The sequence below is a fragment of the Hipposideros armiger genome, unplaced genomic scaffold (genome assembly GCF_001890085.2).
Source record: "Hipposideros armiger isolate ML-2016 unplaced genomic scaffold, ASM189008v1 scaffold_19, whole genome shotgun sequence".
NCBI classification, from domain to species: domain Eukaryota; kingdom Metazoa; phylum Chordata; class Mammalia; order Chiroptera; family Hipposideridae; genus Hipposideros; species Hipposideros armiger.
Window position 1 is genome coordinate 711,172 of NW_017731369.1, and position 12,841 is coordinate 724,012.

At 42.8% G+C, this 12,841-nt stretch overlaps 1 long non-coding RNA gene across 1 annotated transcript in view; it reads right to left on the reverse strand.

Annotated features, from left to right (window-relative positions):
* Window positions 1-7,408: 7,408 nt before the first annotated feature.
* Window positions 7,409-12,841, reverse strand: part of LOC109378482 (uncharacterized) — a 309,621-nt gene continuing 304,188 nt past the window's right edge. Inside the window, exon 4 of the long non-coding RNA XR_002122996.1 lies at window positions 7,409-7,598. This is a non-coding gene — a long non-coding RNA (uncharacterized LOC109378482). The remainder of the gene's footprint in view (window positions 7,599-12,841) is intronic.

The window sequence follows — 12,841 nt, forward strand, 5'->3', positions numbered from 1 at the left end:
TCATACACACACACACACACACACACACACACACACACACACAGAGTCCTTTTGCAGCTTGCTTTTTTCACGCACTTTCATTATGTTCAGACGTCCCCATTCTGATACATATAGCACATCCATTTTAGTTGCCATAGAGTAGTATATCATTGTTGTTTCAATTTACATTTCCCTGATTACTTAGCCTAAAATTTATTTGGAAAAGTAAAGAGCCAAAGCAACTTGAAAGACGAAAAAGAATAAAATGAGACTTATTCGCCCTATTATAATGATACTAAGACTTATTTAGGTGTTTGCAGTGCTGTCCCATAGAACTTTCTATAATCATGGAGCTATTCCATACCCGGGCTATTCAATATGGCAGCCACTAGCCACCTATGGCTATTGAGCACCGGAAATGTGGCTAGTGTGACCAAGGAACTGAATTTTTACTTTAATTTAATTAAAATGTAAACAGCCACATGTGATAGTGACTACCCTATTGGACAGAACAGACTTAGAGCATCGAAACATTGCGATAAAGTTGTAGAGACTACAGCAGACCAGTAGACCAAAGGGACAGACACACGAATCTAGAGACAGACGCTAATGTTTGGCATGCACCACAACAGTAAAGGTATTCCCAGCCTTGATTGATTACAGGCAGAGGATATGACGAATTTTCTCTCTGTAATTTTCTTCAAAATTCCTCGGAATTTCCTCATCATAATGCCAGATAATAAGGCACATAAAGTCAACCTCATTAATTTATAGTCGCATCTCACTTCAGGCTTCAACTGGGATTACCAGACTCAATCAATCACCTCTTTTTTTTCCAAGAAGTTGCCAAATGTCCCTGAAACATTTCTAAAACAGAATCTTCTCTCTCTAGGTGATAGTGACGTGTGCATTGGTCTGGGGATCCCAACAGACTGTCTGATCTGCATTTGGGGACTGTTAACCTCTTTTCCCAGCCCCAGGCATCAGTCCTCAGCCAGTACCTGCATTAAAGCACAGGCTCGGAGCTAGATCACACGGGCTCCAATCCTGGCTCTACCACTTTCCACAGTTATGACCAAGGTGTAGAACTTGGCTGCAGCTGGCTATTGACTCATCTGTACAATGGGAATAAGCACTTCCCTCAGAGGTTTGTGGTGAGGATAGCATGATACATGAATGTACTGTGCTCAGTTCAACACAGTAGCGAGTTCCTGTAATGAGTAGGTACTCCATAAACATATGCTAAGTTGATAAAAATATCATCTGTACGGTAGAGGGTTTCAAGTTATGTGACAGCGGTAGATTAAAGATCAACAAATATTCCTTCTCCCGCTGACCCATTATCCTACTTGGTCACGTTCGGTCAATGGAACGTGATGAGACATGATCGTATGCCAATCAAGCTGACGCTGTAAGAGGCTCTGTGTGTTTCTGCTCACCTTTCTTGAGCTCCCACCCTCCGTGGTAGGAAGAACATTCCCCAGGCCTGGGTCTTAACATAAGAGGCATGTGGAGCCTCTGGCCAAGGCCCAGATTAGCCACCGCCAATGTGCAAACCTGGCAGCAAGCAAAACAATGCTTGTGGTTGTAAGTCACTCAGATCTCAGGGGTTATCCAAGATAAGGTTGGAGCAAAACTGAAGGCAGTGACCCACACTTAAAATCATCAGTCTCACGTAGGTGTGCGTTGAAGAGTGCAATGCTCACTTAGGTGGGCAGGCTGTACTGTGATTTGCAGATTCATTGGTAATATGGCTTAATATGTTGTCTCTTATGTGGTAGTAACACACTGTTTCCTTTGGCCAATAGCTGTGAATAAATCTTGTCACCTCTCTGTAAATCCAGTGGTTTATCGTCTAAGCAGGAAGAGCAGTTGTTGAGCTCAAACTAGTGAGTATCTTGAAATTTTTTTTTTTTAGAAGAAAATATGAGGAACTTACCTCAGGATATGAGGCTTTCTCACATCCGAGTGAAACATTCAAAATGAGTTAAAAGTTCTACCCTCTAAAGGGCAATTACAAAAGGAAAAAAAAAAAAGTCCAAAGAAACCCTTTTAATGCCTATAATTTTCCTAGTACTTACATGTCCCATTAAAAAGAAAAATGACATTAAAATAATTTTAAAGGCTTTGGCTTAAGCCCACTGAAATAAGGAAATTCCCCCTCTTAGAATCAAGCTCTTGTTATCTCGGCCCAGCCTGCATTAAGGACGGACTCCTGCAGAGATGCGATCCGGTGACTGGGTTCCAGCTGGGAACAGCCATGCCGAAATTAATATGACGCCAACCTTCCCATAATGGGGCCTACATGGCGGCTCCTGGCCTTGTGTGTCTCTTAAGAGCCCTTCAGATGGAACTCTGCCAAATTTCTTCCTGCAGCCATCCTATTTAGGGTTTGTTCCTGTGTGTTTTTCTAATGCCAGGTCTGGCCTTTTAAGATTGTTTGGTCTTTTTTCATATAAACATGTGACTCATCTAGCACAGCCATAAGCAGCTGATCGATGTGAGGTTTTGTAGTTACTTTTGAATCCTTCATTTCTCCTTGTGTCTCATTTTTTGCCCTTGGTTTTAATCAGACTTTGCCACTGCTGAGAAGTAAGTATTGGTATGCAAACAGTCTATGTGTCCATGGGTAGAAGAATGGATAAAGAAAATGTGGTATACACATACAGTGGGGTATTATTCAGCCATGAAAATGAATGAAATTTTGCCATCTGCAAAATCATGGATGGACCTTGAGGGCATTATGCTAAGTGAAATAAATCAGACAGAGAAAGATAAAAACTAGAGGATCCCACTTAGAAGTGAAATACTAAAAACACAAACCAAGGAGCTGATAGATACAGAGAACAGATTGGTGGTTGCCAGAGGAGGGGTGGGGTGGAGGGGGAATAGGTAAAGGGGGTCAAAGGTACAAACTTCCAGTTACAACATAAGCAAGCCATGGGGATGTCATGTACGGCATGGTGACTATAGCTAACAATGCCATGTTGTATATTTGAAAGTTGCTAAGAGAATAGATGTTAAAAGTTCTCATCACAAGAAAAAAAATGTGTAACTATGTGTGGTGATGGAGGTTCACTAGACTTACTGTGGTGATCATTTTGGAATATATACAGATATTGAGTCATTCTATTGTACATCTGAGACAAATATAATGTTATATGTCAATTACACCTCAAAAAATCATAATTCAGGTACAAATAAATAACTAATAACTAATGTTTGCATGCCAAGACAACAACAACAAAATAAAGAGAGGTAGGTATTAGAATCTTTTGGCGGGCTATTATCTATTAAATTGATAAAAATGTTCAACCTGTTAAGTAAGAAGCCGCTGAGAAAGAAATCTGGTAACTTAGCTCCTGTGTTTTCATTTAACTCATGGTGTCCCTCCTGGCATGTGGTTGTTTCTCCTACAAGGAGTTGCAGGAACAGGGTACCAACACATTACTGGCTGCCTGTCAGACTCCTGTCAAGTGGCAATGATTTTCAATCACTGCCAAGCAGGTTCTAAATTTGAACCAGTGACCTAGGAAGAAAGTCTCTATAGCCCATTAACAAATTCTTCTCTGAGCCCTTCGCTTCCCCGACTAACACCATTTCCAATAAACTCCACTTTTGTCATTGAATCTGTCAACATGCCTACAAATCCCTGAAGGGTGAAATTAATTTGAACTACAGAGTTGGACAAACAAGCTCAAAAGTGCCTTCTTCAGGAATAGAAGCCAATATTTCAGACATTGATCTATTTGAAAAAAAATGGCCTCAGTTTCCCTCTTGGAACTTGGGTGGGAGTGGAAGCTATATACAGTTATACATGGCAAATCTTAAATATTCCAGATTGTATTTTTTTTTCTTTTCTTTTCTTTTTTTTTTTTTTGCGTCAAGTAGATGAACTCTGTATGCTGGTGGCTGAAGCTCTTAGAGGTTAAAAACAGACTACCTCTGAAGAGTCCTTCCTCTGACCAGGTTACCTGAGAGATTCAGTTTAATCGTATTAGGAAAACACACTTCCAGAGCATTTGAAACCCTGCTTATTTATTTATGCATTTTACTCTCCTTGCTGTCAACTATAAACCCAAAGTGAGTTGCAGGAGCGTCCTGTGGCAGGAAATAGATTATCTCATACTTTCTATCTCGCTACCATCTGCAGAGTTCAAACCTTATTGGAAGCCCATATTTTCTTAAACTTTGATAATATTTGTTGTGAACTGGCCCAGAAAATAACTAGATATTGCATGAAGCTACATTGAGCACGTTCTCTTTCCTTGAAGGCAGGAAGGTGTGGTAGAGAGTGAGGGAAACCGTTTGCTCCTGTCATGAGTCAGTAACAGAGCATCTGAGCCCCTTTGACCCGTCCTGGATTCCCTGTGTTGATTTCCTGTGGTTTTATAGACACACAGGAGGCACACACACACATTTGTCTAGGACTAAACGGTACTCACATCTTATTATAGAACATACTTCAGCCTTGCAGGGAGGCAAGAGGGGCAGGTGAGGGGTGGGCTTCAGCAAATATTCAAGACAGATACAAGTCAACAAAAATACCACCTTCAAATGTCAAAAGGTAAACCTCCCCCCTCCACTCCATATATATATTCAATTCACCCATTAAACAAATCTACATTTGCTACCTGCTCTATGGAGAGGGTAAGTTCTACTAAGTTCTACAGTCAAAGACCTGGGTTCAGGTTTTGGCTTCCCTTTGCCAACTGAAGCTCTCTGCCTCGCTCCCTCCTCGGGTGTGAAATATGAATTAAAAGCCCTCAGACATGCGGTTACCTCCTGTGGTAACCACCACATGATAGGCTCTCAGTAGATGGCCATTGCTGCATCACCAGTGCATCGTTATCATTATTATCACATACAAATAGATCCACAACATAGCCTTATGGGTTGTAGAAAACTCCAAATGGGGTCAGTCAAACTGCTGGCTTTTAGCTGTAAGTATCCCGGATCTCCTGCCTGAGGGCTTTCTCAGGACACTTCAGGGCAGGCCAGAAGTACCAGGGTCTTAACACCCTGGGAACAGTCATGACAAATGAGAGTTGGAGGATAAATGTCCCCTGGCTTCCTTGTCCCTGGGTGAGAAAACCGAAGTGTGTTCTGTACAGTTTCACCAAGGTCCACAGTTAGACTGAGCCTCAGTTGCCCACACCAGTAACCTACACACTCACAAACCTTACTGTGGCCTCTGGCCTCCTCTGTCAAACTTGCCCATTTACCTACCAGAGCATCTGAGACCACTAACCAAAGAAGCTGCTTGCACTCAAATCCTTGCATCCAGATCTGCTCTCGGGGAGCCCAAATTCAAACACTTTCCTTAAACCAACCTTATTCTCAAGCTCTCGACCTGGAGTTGCCATATGAGAACTCAACCAGGTCCCAAATCTGCATTGACAGTTCAGGGTGTCCGGCTTTGTGACTTGAGGTTTGGGCTTATATTTGAAAGCACTTTCCTTTTTCTGCTCAGTGAATCTAATACATATGGCTTGTCTTTCCAGGACACAGAGTGCTCTTCTTTGTCACCCACTCTGATGGATATGTGACTCTCTTTAGGAGGAGCACTCATCTTTGACACCCAAAGATCTATTTAATATACACCACACATCCTATACTTGAAGTCAGACCTTCCCAGACAAGCCCTCCAAACTCAGTGGAAAACCATCCAACCATTTCACGTAGTATAATAGCAGACACTTAATTTTATTAATAGAAATATAAGCTATCCAATTGAAAATTGATTTTCCTTTATTCACAGAGCATGTGGGGAATACAAATGATTTTCCAGATATCCCTAGATATGCCTAAGCCTAGGCAAGAGAAACAAAATAATGACCCAGAAAAAGCAAATGAATGAAGCTAATCAGGTTTATAATTTAAGATGAGTGAATTTAATGGTGCATGAGTTAGAAATATCTGCCACACCAAGACTGACACTTCCTCTAATGCCGCTGCTAAGGAAATGTATTTCAATGACCTCACAGTTTTTGTTTTAAAATCATTATTGCTCTTTGCATGTATAATTGTAACCTGGGCAATTAGAACATAAACAATTTCTTCCTTGGTCCCTCTCTCTAGTCTCGGTAGCATAACCAAGGCAGCAGTCTTAACGCAAGTGTGCCCAGAAATAGCATATTGACGTAGCATTTTGATTTTAGTTCAGTCCTGGATGTGTGGTCTAGACCTCAGTTTGTTCACCAACTCTGAACCTGGACAAGCCACGTAACCTCGGCTACCTAAACTCCTGTCTCCATCAACAGGGAGGAAGACTGACTTCATAGGACAGTCCTGAGTTTCAGTGAGATAAAGTGGGTATAATCACTTTGTAAACTGTGTACGCACTAGATAGTCAGTTAATGTTTTTATTATCTCAGGTGATCTTTACAATTGCTCTATGAGCTAGAGAAGGCAGATTCCTGTTTTCTTTTCGCAGACGAGCAACTGAGGATTACAAAGGTTAGCTCACTTTGGCTGGCAAAGGTCAGAGGTCAGGACTAGAACCCATCCTCCTCCAGTTCTGAGATGAATTCCTTTCCTCTCCACAGTGATTCTAGAGATTTCCAGAACACTGGAATCAAGCTGGGGGAGCTTGTTAAAACTGCAGTTTCCCTTTCTTTCCTCTCTACCCTGTTCCCATCCCAAAGATACTGACTTAATGGGACTGAGACCAGTTTTAGGAATCTTCATTTTGAATTACCCCTTGAGATCATTCTGATGCAGGGGGTCATGGACCACATTTTCAGAACACTCAGCTGTTACCACACATTGTTTACCAGAATTAAGTTCAACAGGACTTTGGAATTAAAGAAAGTTCCTATTTGCTGGAGTAAGGAAATTTGGGTAATTATTATTAAAGATAATAACAATGGTTACTATTAATTGGGTCCTTAATAGGCACCAACCACTGTGCTAAATATTTTATGTGCATTATCTAAATGAAGCAAGTCCCATTACCCTCGGTTTTATGGTGAAACATCTGATCTCAAAGAGATCAAATAAATTCCACCAGTTCTCTATATAATAAATAGCAAAGAAATGACTTGAACCCAGATTTGTTTAATGTCAAACCCATGCAGTTAGCCATTCTATTCTATAGGGAACAAATAAATGAGGAAGGGGAAAGAATTCTGTACAAATTGAGTCTCTGAGTCTAACAAAGTCACACCATGGTTGAACAAATTCAAAGAGGGCTATGGCTGATTTCAGGTACTTTCTGTAATCTGGTTTATTCTAACAATGAACCATTCATTGTTAGGGGCCCAGTCATCTGGTATCAGACCTCAGGAGTGAGGTGGTGTGTTAGTTATCTATTGCTATGTACGTTAGCCCAAACACAGCAGTTTAAAACAACACACGTATTATCTCATACAGTTTCTTAGGGTAAGGAACTTGAGAGTAGCTTACCTGAGTGGTTCCAACCCAGAATCTCTCACAAGGTTGCATTCAAGCTGTGGGTTGGGGCTGCAGTTATCTCCAGGCTGGACCAGGGCTGGAGAATGTGCTTCTGAGACAGCTCACACACCTAGCAGTTGGAAGTCCCTCCCCACCAAGGCCTCTTGGCAGGGCTGCCTGAGTGTCCTCACAGCATGGCAGCTGGCTTTGTCCAGAGATGTTATCTAAGAGAAGGATCAAGACAGAAGCCATGTGACTTTTATGACCTGATCGCATAAGACTCTGACTATCACTTCTGCTAGGTTCTATTAATTAACAGTATATCACTAATTCCAGTCCACAGGCAAGAGAGAAGAATTAGGTTCTACTGCTTAAGAGTATCAAAGGATTTGTGAATCAATCACAGGATTGTTTCCTCTGGCAACCAGCTCCATCATTAGGTGACCTAGGGGCATTCCAAAAGTCACCTCATTAACAAAACAAAAGACACCTTTATCTTTCTCACCACTTAGGAACTTCAAAAGGTTTTAGAATCTCTGCTGTAGAAATGGGGACAAAGACCAAATATAACAAAGTGAGGGCCTGAATTGGGTGCTCGGGAATCATTTATTTATCTTTAGACCTGACAAGTGTTAGGTTCTGGAGATGTGAGCTCCATGATTAAAGAATCTTAGAGTCTAGGGGTCACTGAAATGTATCAAATAATTACCCATGTAAGTTTATAATTATAGACAAAGGCACTGAAGGCAAGGGAGCAGATGTGATGAGTGTATATAACTAGGAGGTAAGTAGGTTTGTGCGGAAGGCGGAGCATTCAGGCAGAGAGAAAGGCATGTGCAAAGGCCCGGAGCCTGAGAAGCTCGGCCAGTCTGTGGAACTGAAGAGAGCCAATTCAGCTGGGGCACAGAGACATGAGGAAGTGTACCTCATGCTCTGCTAGTCACATTGGCAGGGCTGACACCTGTAGGATGTCTTAGGTCAAGTTCATGAAGTTGGTCTTCCTTCTAAAAGGTATTTAGAGATTGTAGAGTACTGGACTTACAGTGTAGCACAGAAGACAGAAACTGAAAACTTTAATGAGAGTAAAGTATGTGGTCATGGAAGAATTGCCCAGCGCTAGGAAAAGACATTGCAGACAGGGGTCTTCGCTAGTCAGTCCCCGTGATGTCATCATGTCTCCAAGTTCTTGTACTTTCATGAAGGTCTTGAAATGTCCATGATCTCATTTTTAGCATCTCGGTCACAACCCTTTGGAAGAAAACATTCATGTTTTCCAGAATGATTGTGTCCTTAGCTGGGGCTTCCAACTGTGTTAGGTCTCACCTCTCATCATCTAGACTCAACTGTCCCTCTTAGGGTCTGCTCATGCGCATTCCAGCTGTGTTCACATAACGAAAGGCCCAGGGCTGAAGTGTCTGACCTTCAGAGAGTGCAGACACTCGAAGTAGATGCCTGCTTATTTAGAAGTTCTTGGTTTGAGTGGCATCTCAGCTAGAAACTCTATTAACCTCTGGAAATCTGACCAAAAAAACCTATTTATTTATACATAGGCAGATTCCTTTTCTCCCTTTCTTTTTTTGGTATGCGAATATACGTGTCTGCACTGCACTGTGCTGTAACTCTCTGAGCAGAGGCTGCACGTCTGTAAGATCTGAAGCTTATAAAGTTGAATTCTTTAAACGTAAAATAATAAAAGCAATAATAATAAAGGACTGGTCCCCCCCTCCCCCCACAGCAGGGTTGTCTGCACGATTATGAGTGGTTCCATTTTGATTTTCCAAGCTTGCTGCAAATGGGCCTGAATCGGACTCGATTTCCCGTCATAATTGCTTTCTGCGTGAAGAGGTCTTTTCCAGAACCGTCTGCTGCTGTTTTAATGGGAAGCCTGTCTATTTGTATGTTAATAGTTTCCTCTGGGTTATTGGGCTTGTTGATGGAAAAGCCCAAATCAGATGCTTTACTATTTTCAAGGTTTCCTATTAATCTCTGATTTTTTGTGCCAACACAAAGCCATTTCAGGCTCCTGTGCTCTAAATCCTCTTAATGAAAGCAAGAGGAATAGCGACATGCTTCCTTTCATGAAGCACAGTTGTGCCAATATACCCACAACTTGCTGGCTCAGTGGTCCTTCCTGTGCCCAGGTCCTTCCACAGGTGAGTTTGCTGAAAAGAAGGCAGTCCCAGGTAACTCATTTGCTCAGCTCCTGGGCGGCCCAGGCTCATGTCTGCTGACTTTGCTGAATGAGATCACCTGTACCAGGTAAACGATCTTTGTAGCAATGCCACGGCCGTGATGAACCCAGGGAGACAACCCAGAACTCAGCGCTAGAAATGGAACAGGCTAGGCTTTGAATCCAAACTCCGCACTGAACAGCCTTATAATATGCAGCCAGTCCCAACTTCCCTGATTTTCAGTTCCCTCATTGTTAAAAAAAAAAAAAAAGGAAGAAGGAAAGAAACAAGAGCAATCATTCTCTTGTATGATTTATCTCTTATTTATTGTGATGTCTAATAATATAGTATCCCTGAAGATATCTTATGTCCGGCAAATATTAGCCCTTTGATACATAATTGTTAAAACTCAGAAACTCAGAATCTGGTCATCATAATACACTCATCCATTGTTTTGTCTATCCTGGCAGGGATGTTTATCTCTTTTGCTTTCTGTTGCTTCTCCCCAGTGCCTAGAACAATGGTGTGCCCATACCAGGTGCTTCATAAACAGCTATAGACAAAAAAAACTGCATGGATTCAGTCATCACATGTTTCCCCGAGTCCTTAGGTCAAACACCAGGACCTTCGGAATGAAAATACGCTGTTCTTATTTCTGAGAGCTCTTGGCATTTGAGCAGTGGGTAGATGGAGAGGTCAGCAGGGAACAAAGATATAAATAAATAATTACAATCATGAGCAGTGTCTTAAAAGTAGGGCCCGAGAAGCACCTGAATCAGAATCTCCTGGCGAATGTGTGACAAAAACAAAGATCCCTCGGCCCCAGACTGGGTTGATAGAATCAAAATGCCTGGGGGATGGGCCCTGGGGAATCTCATTTTTTACCAGAATCCCAGATAACTAATTTGCCTTCCTGTTTGGAAATCCCAGCAGACACACACACTGAGAGCCACATTTGAGTTATTGTAAAGATCTGTGACAGCTACAGTCAAGGTCAGGGGGACTCAGGGAAGTCTCCTTAGGGAGGTGATACTGGAACTGAGGCGTGAGGGGTGGGGAAGGGTTGCAGGTGAAGAAAGACCTAAGGAAAGGCACAGACACCAAACAGGCAGTTCCGGACAGCTCCAGTGAACGGAGGTGACCTGAATGAGAATTCAAGACAAGGAGTCAGTATAAGAAATTCAGACTTTAGAGAGCCTATTTTGTAAGCAGATGACGCAAGCAGATTTTATAAAATTGAGGTATAACTGACCTTTAATGTTATATTAGTTTCAGGTGTACAACATAATGATTTAATACTTTTACACATTTCAAAATGATCACAATAGCTCATTAACATCCATCACCACACAGAGTTACAAAAAAATATATTTTCCTTGTGATGAGAACTTTTAAGATCTACTCTCTTAACAATTGTCAAATGAGTAATAACAGTGTTATTCAGATTTGCTTTTAATAAAGAGCAATTATGTGGATTAATTCACATATAGTGAAAACACTGAGTTGACAGAATTGCAAATGGGTGTAGGATGGAGTGTGATTTGGCAAATGCATCGAAAGGGCATGTAAAGTTCCCTGACCAGAACCCGTGGGCCTAAATGTTACTGAGAAATAAATGGGTATTTAAATTGAAGAGGATCTCTAAATCAACATGAGAAGGAAACTGAGACAGGAAGAGAGAGAAAGGACCATGATTCCAGGAACAATTTTTTAAAGTAATATGTGCACTTTCAGGGTTTTTTTTTTTTTTTTTTCTTGTCATACTGCCTCGGAATCCAATCGCTTATCCAGCTCTCCATATTTTTTTCTGGAAAAATACCAGGACACAAGATGTGTCAAGTGTATGTTTAGGGTGGGGTGGGCCTGAGGGAGTCAGGGTTGGGGAGGTGTGCAAAGGACTAAGGGTCCAGGATTGGACAGGCATAGCCCTGTGACTTGGCCCATTTTCTAGAACCTCCCAAGTCTTAGACTTATCATGTACATTAATAATATAAATATTAGGTTTGGATAATAGTAAACATCACCCAGAGCTATTCCAAGGATTGGCTGATATACACAGCTTGGCATACAGTGGGTGCTTACTGGAGGAGAGACAAATAATGTGAAATGGCAGCAGTGATAAAAATCATTATAAAAATATACTTTCCTTATTCCTTGGGTTGCTGAGCTTAGAAGATTCCCAATCACATTTTCACTTGGAAGCATTTTGGCCTGGAAATAACCGAAACTGGGAGGTTCCTCCCACCCTCAAAAGTTGTGTGCAGAGTGCAGCTCACTTTGCTCGGGATTCATTTGAAATGGCCATGGCTCATCACTCTGGTGACTCAGCTCATGGCATTGCCACAGTGATCCGCGGGCAGCAGGTGCAGTGCACAGCCTCTCTACTAGGACCTGGGCTGGCTGTCCTGGTTGCTGCCCCTTAGCCCTCGGGAGGTTCCCCTCTCCTGCCAGAAAGGTGTCAGGAGTGGCTGGGCCTGGCCCTAGAAGGCGCCCTGAACAAGTCACTCCACCTGACTCACAGCACTGGGCGGGCCACATCACTGGTACTAGGGCATTCCAAGGGGAAGGTGAGCTTGTCGTGACAGAAGCCCCAGACTCAGGGCTGAGTCACCCTCTGTGTGTCCCCAGCCTCCCCCTCCACCCTTCCCTTCCCGGCCTCCCCTCCGGACCTAACTGTGCCCATTTCTGGGAAGGCATTAGGTAATAGATTGCCCAGACCCACTGGTGCAGCCACAGCCCAGAAAGTGTTAAATCATTGGCCCAGAAGCCAGGTAATTTCTTGGCTCAGGGAGCCAATAATCCATATGTGTTTGCTGTATACAGACCTTGAATGGGGTTGAGATGGGGGAGGGTGACATAGAGGGTGGCCAACATGCTCCTGTGTGCCCAGGACTGTTCCAGTGTTAAACTGGAGAGTCTTGGGTCTCAGGAAGCCCCTTCACTCTTGGCAAATAGGAGAACTGGTCCCTAAAGGGTCAGGGTGCTAAGGAAGAGACGCGTCTGCCCCTAGAATTGCTGACTGGTGAGGACGTGCTGATGCCTGACGTTTATATGGTTGAGTGCCTCCTGCATGCCTGGCACTACTGCCTATTCTCTTAGTTAATCCTCACAGCGATCCCATCAGGCAGGTATGGTGATGATCCCCGTTTTCCCAATGAGTAAACTGAGTCAGAAGGGGTAACTCTGTGAAGTCACAGGGGCAGGGAGTTCCAGTGTCAGCATGAAAATCTCAGCAGTCTGGGGTCTGGACTGAGCCCAGCCTGAATTTACTGCCTAGATTCACAGAGAGAGAGAGA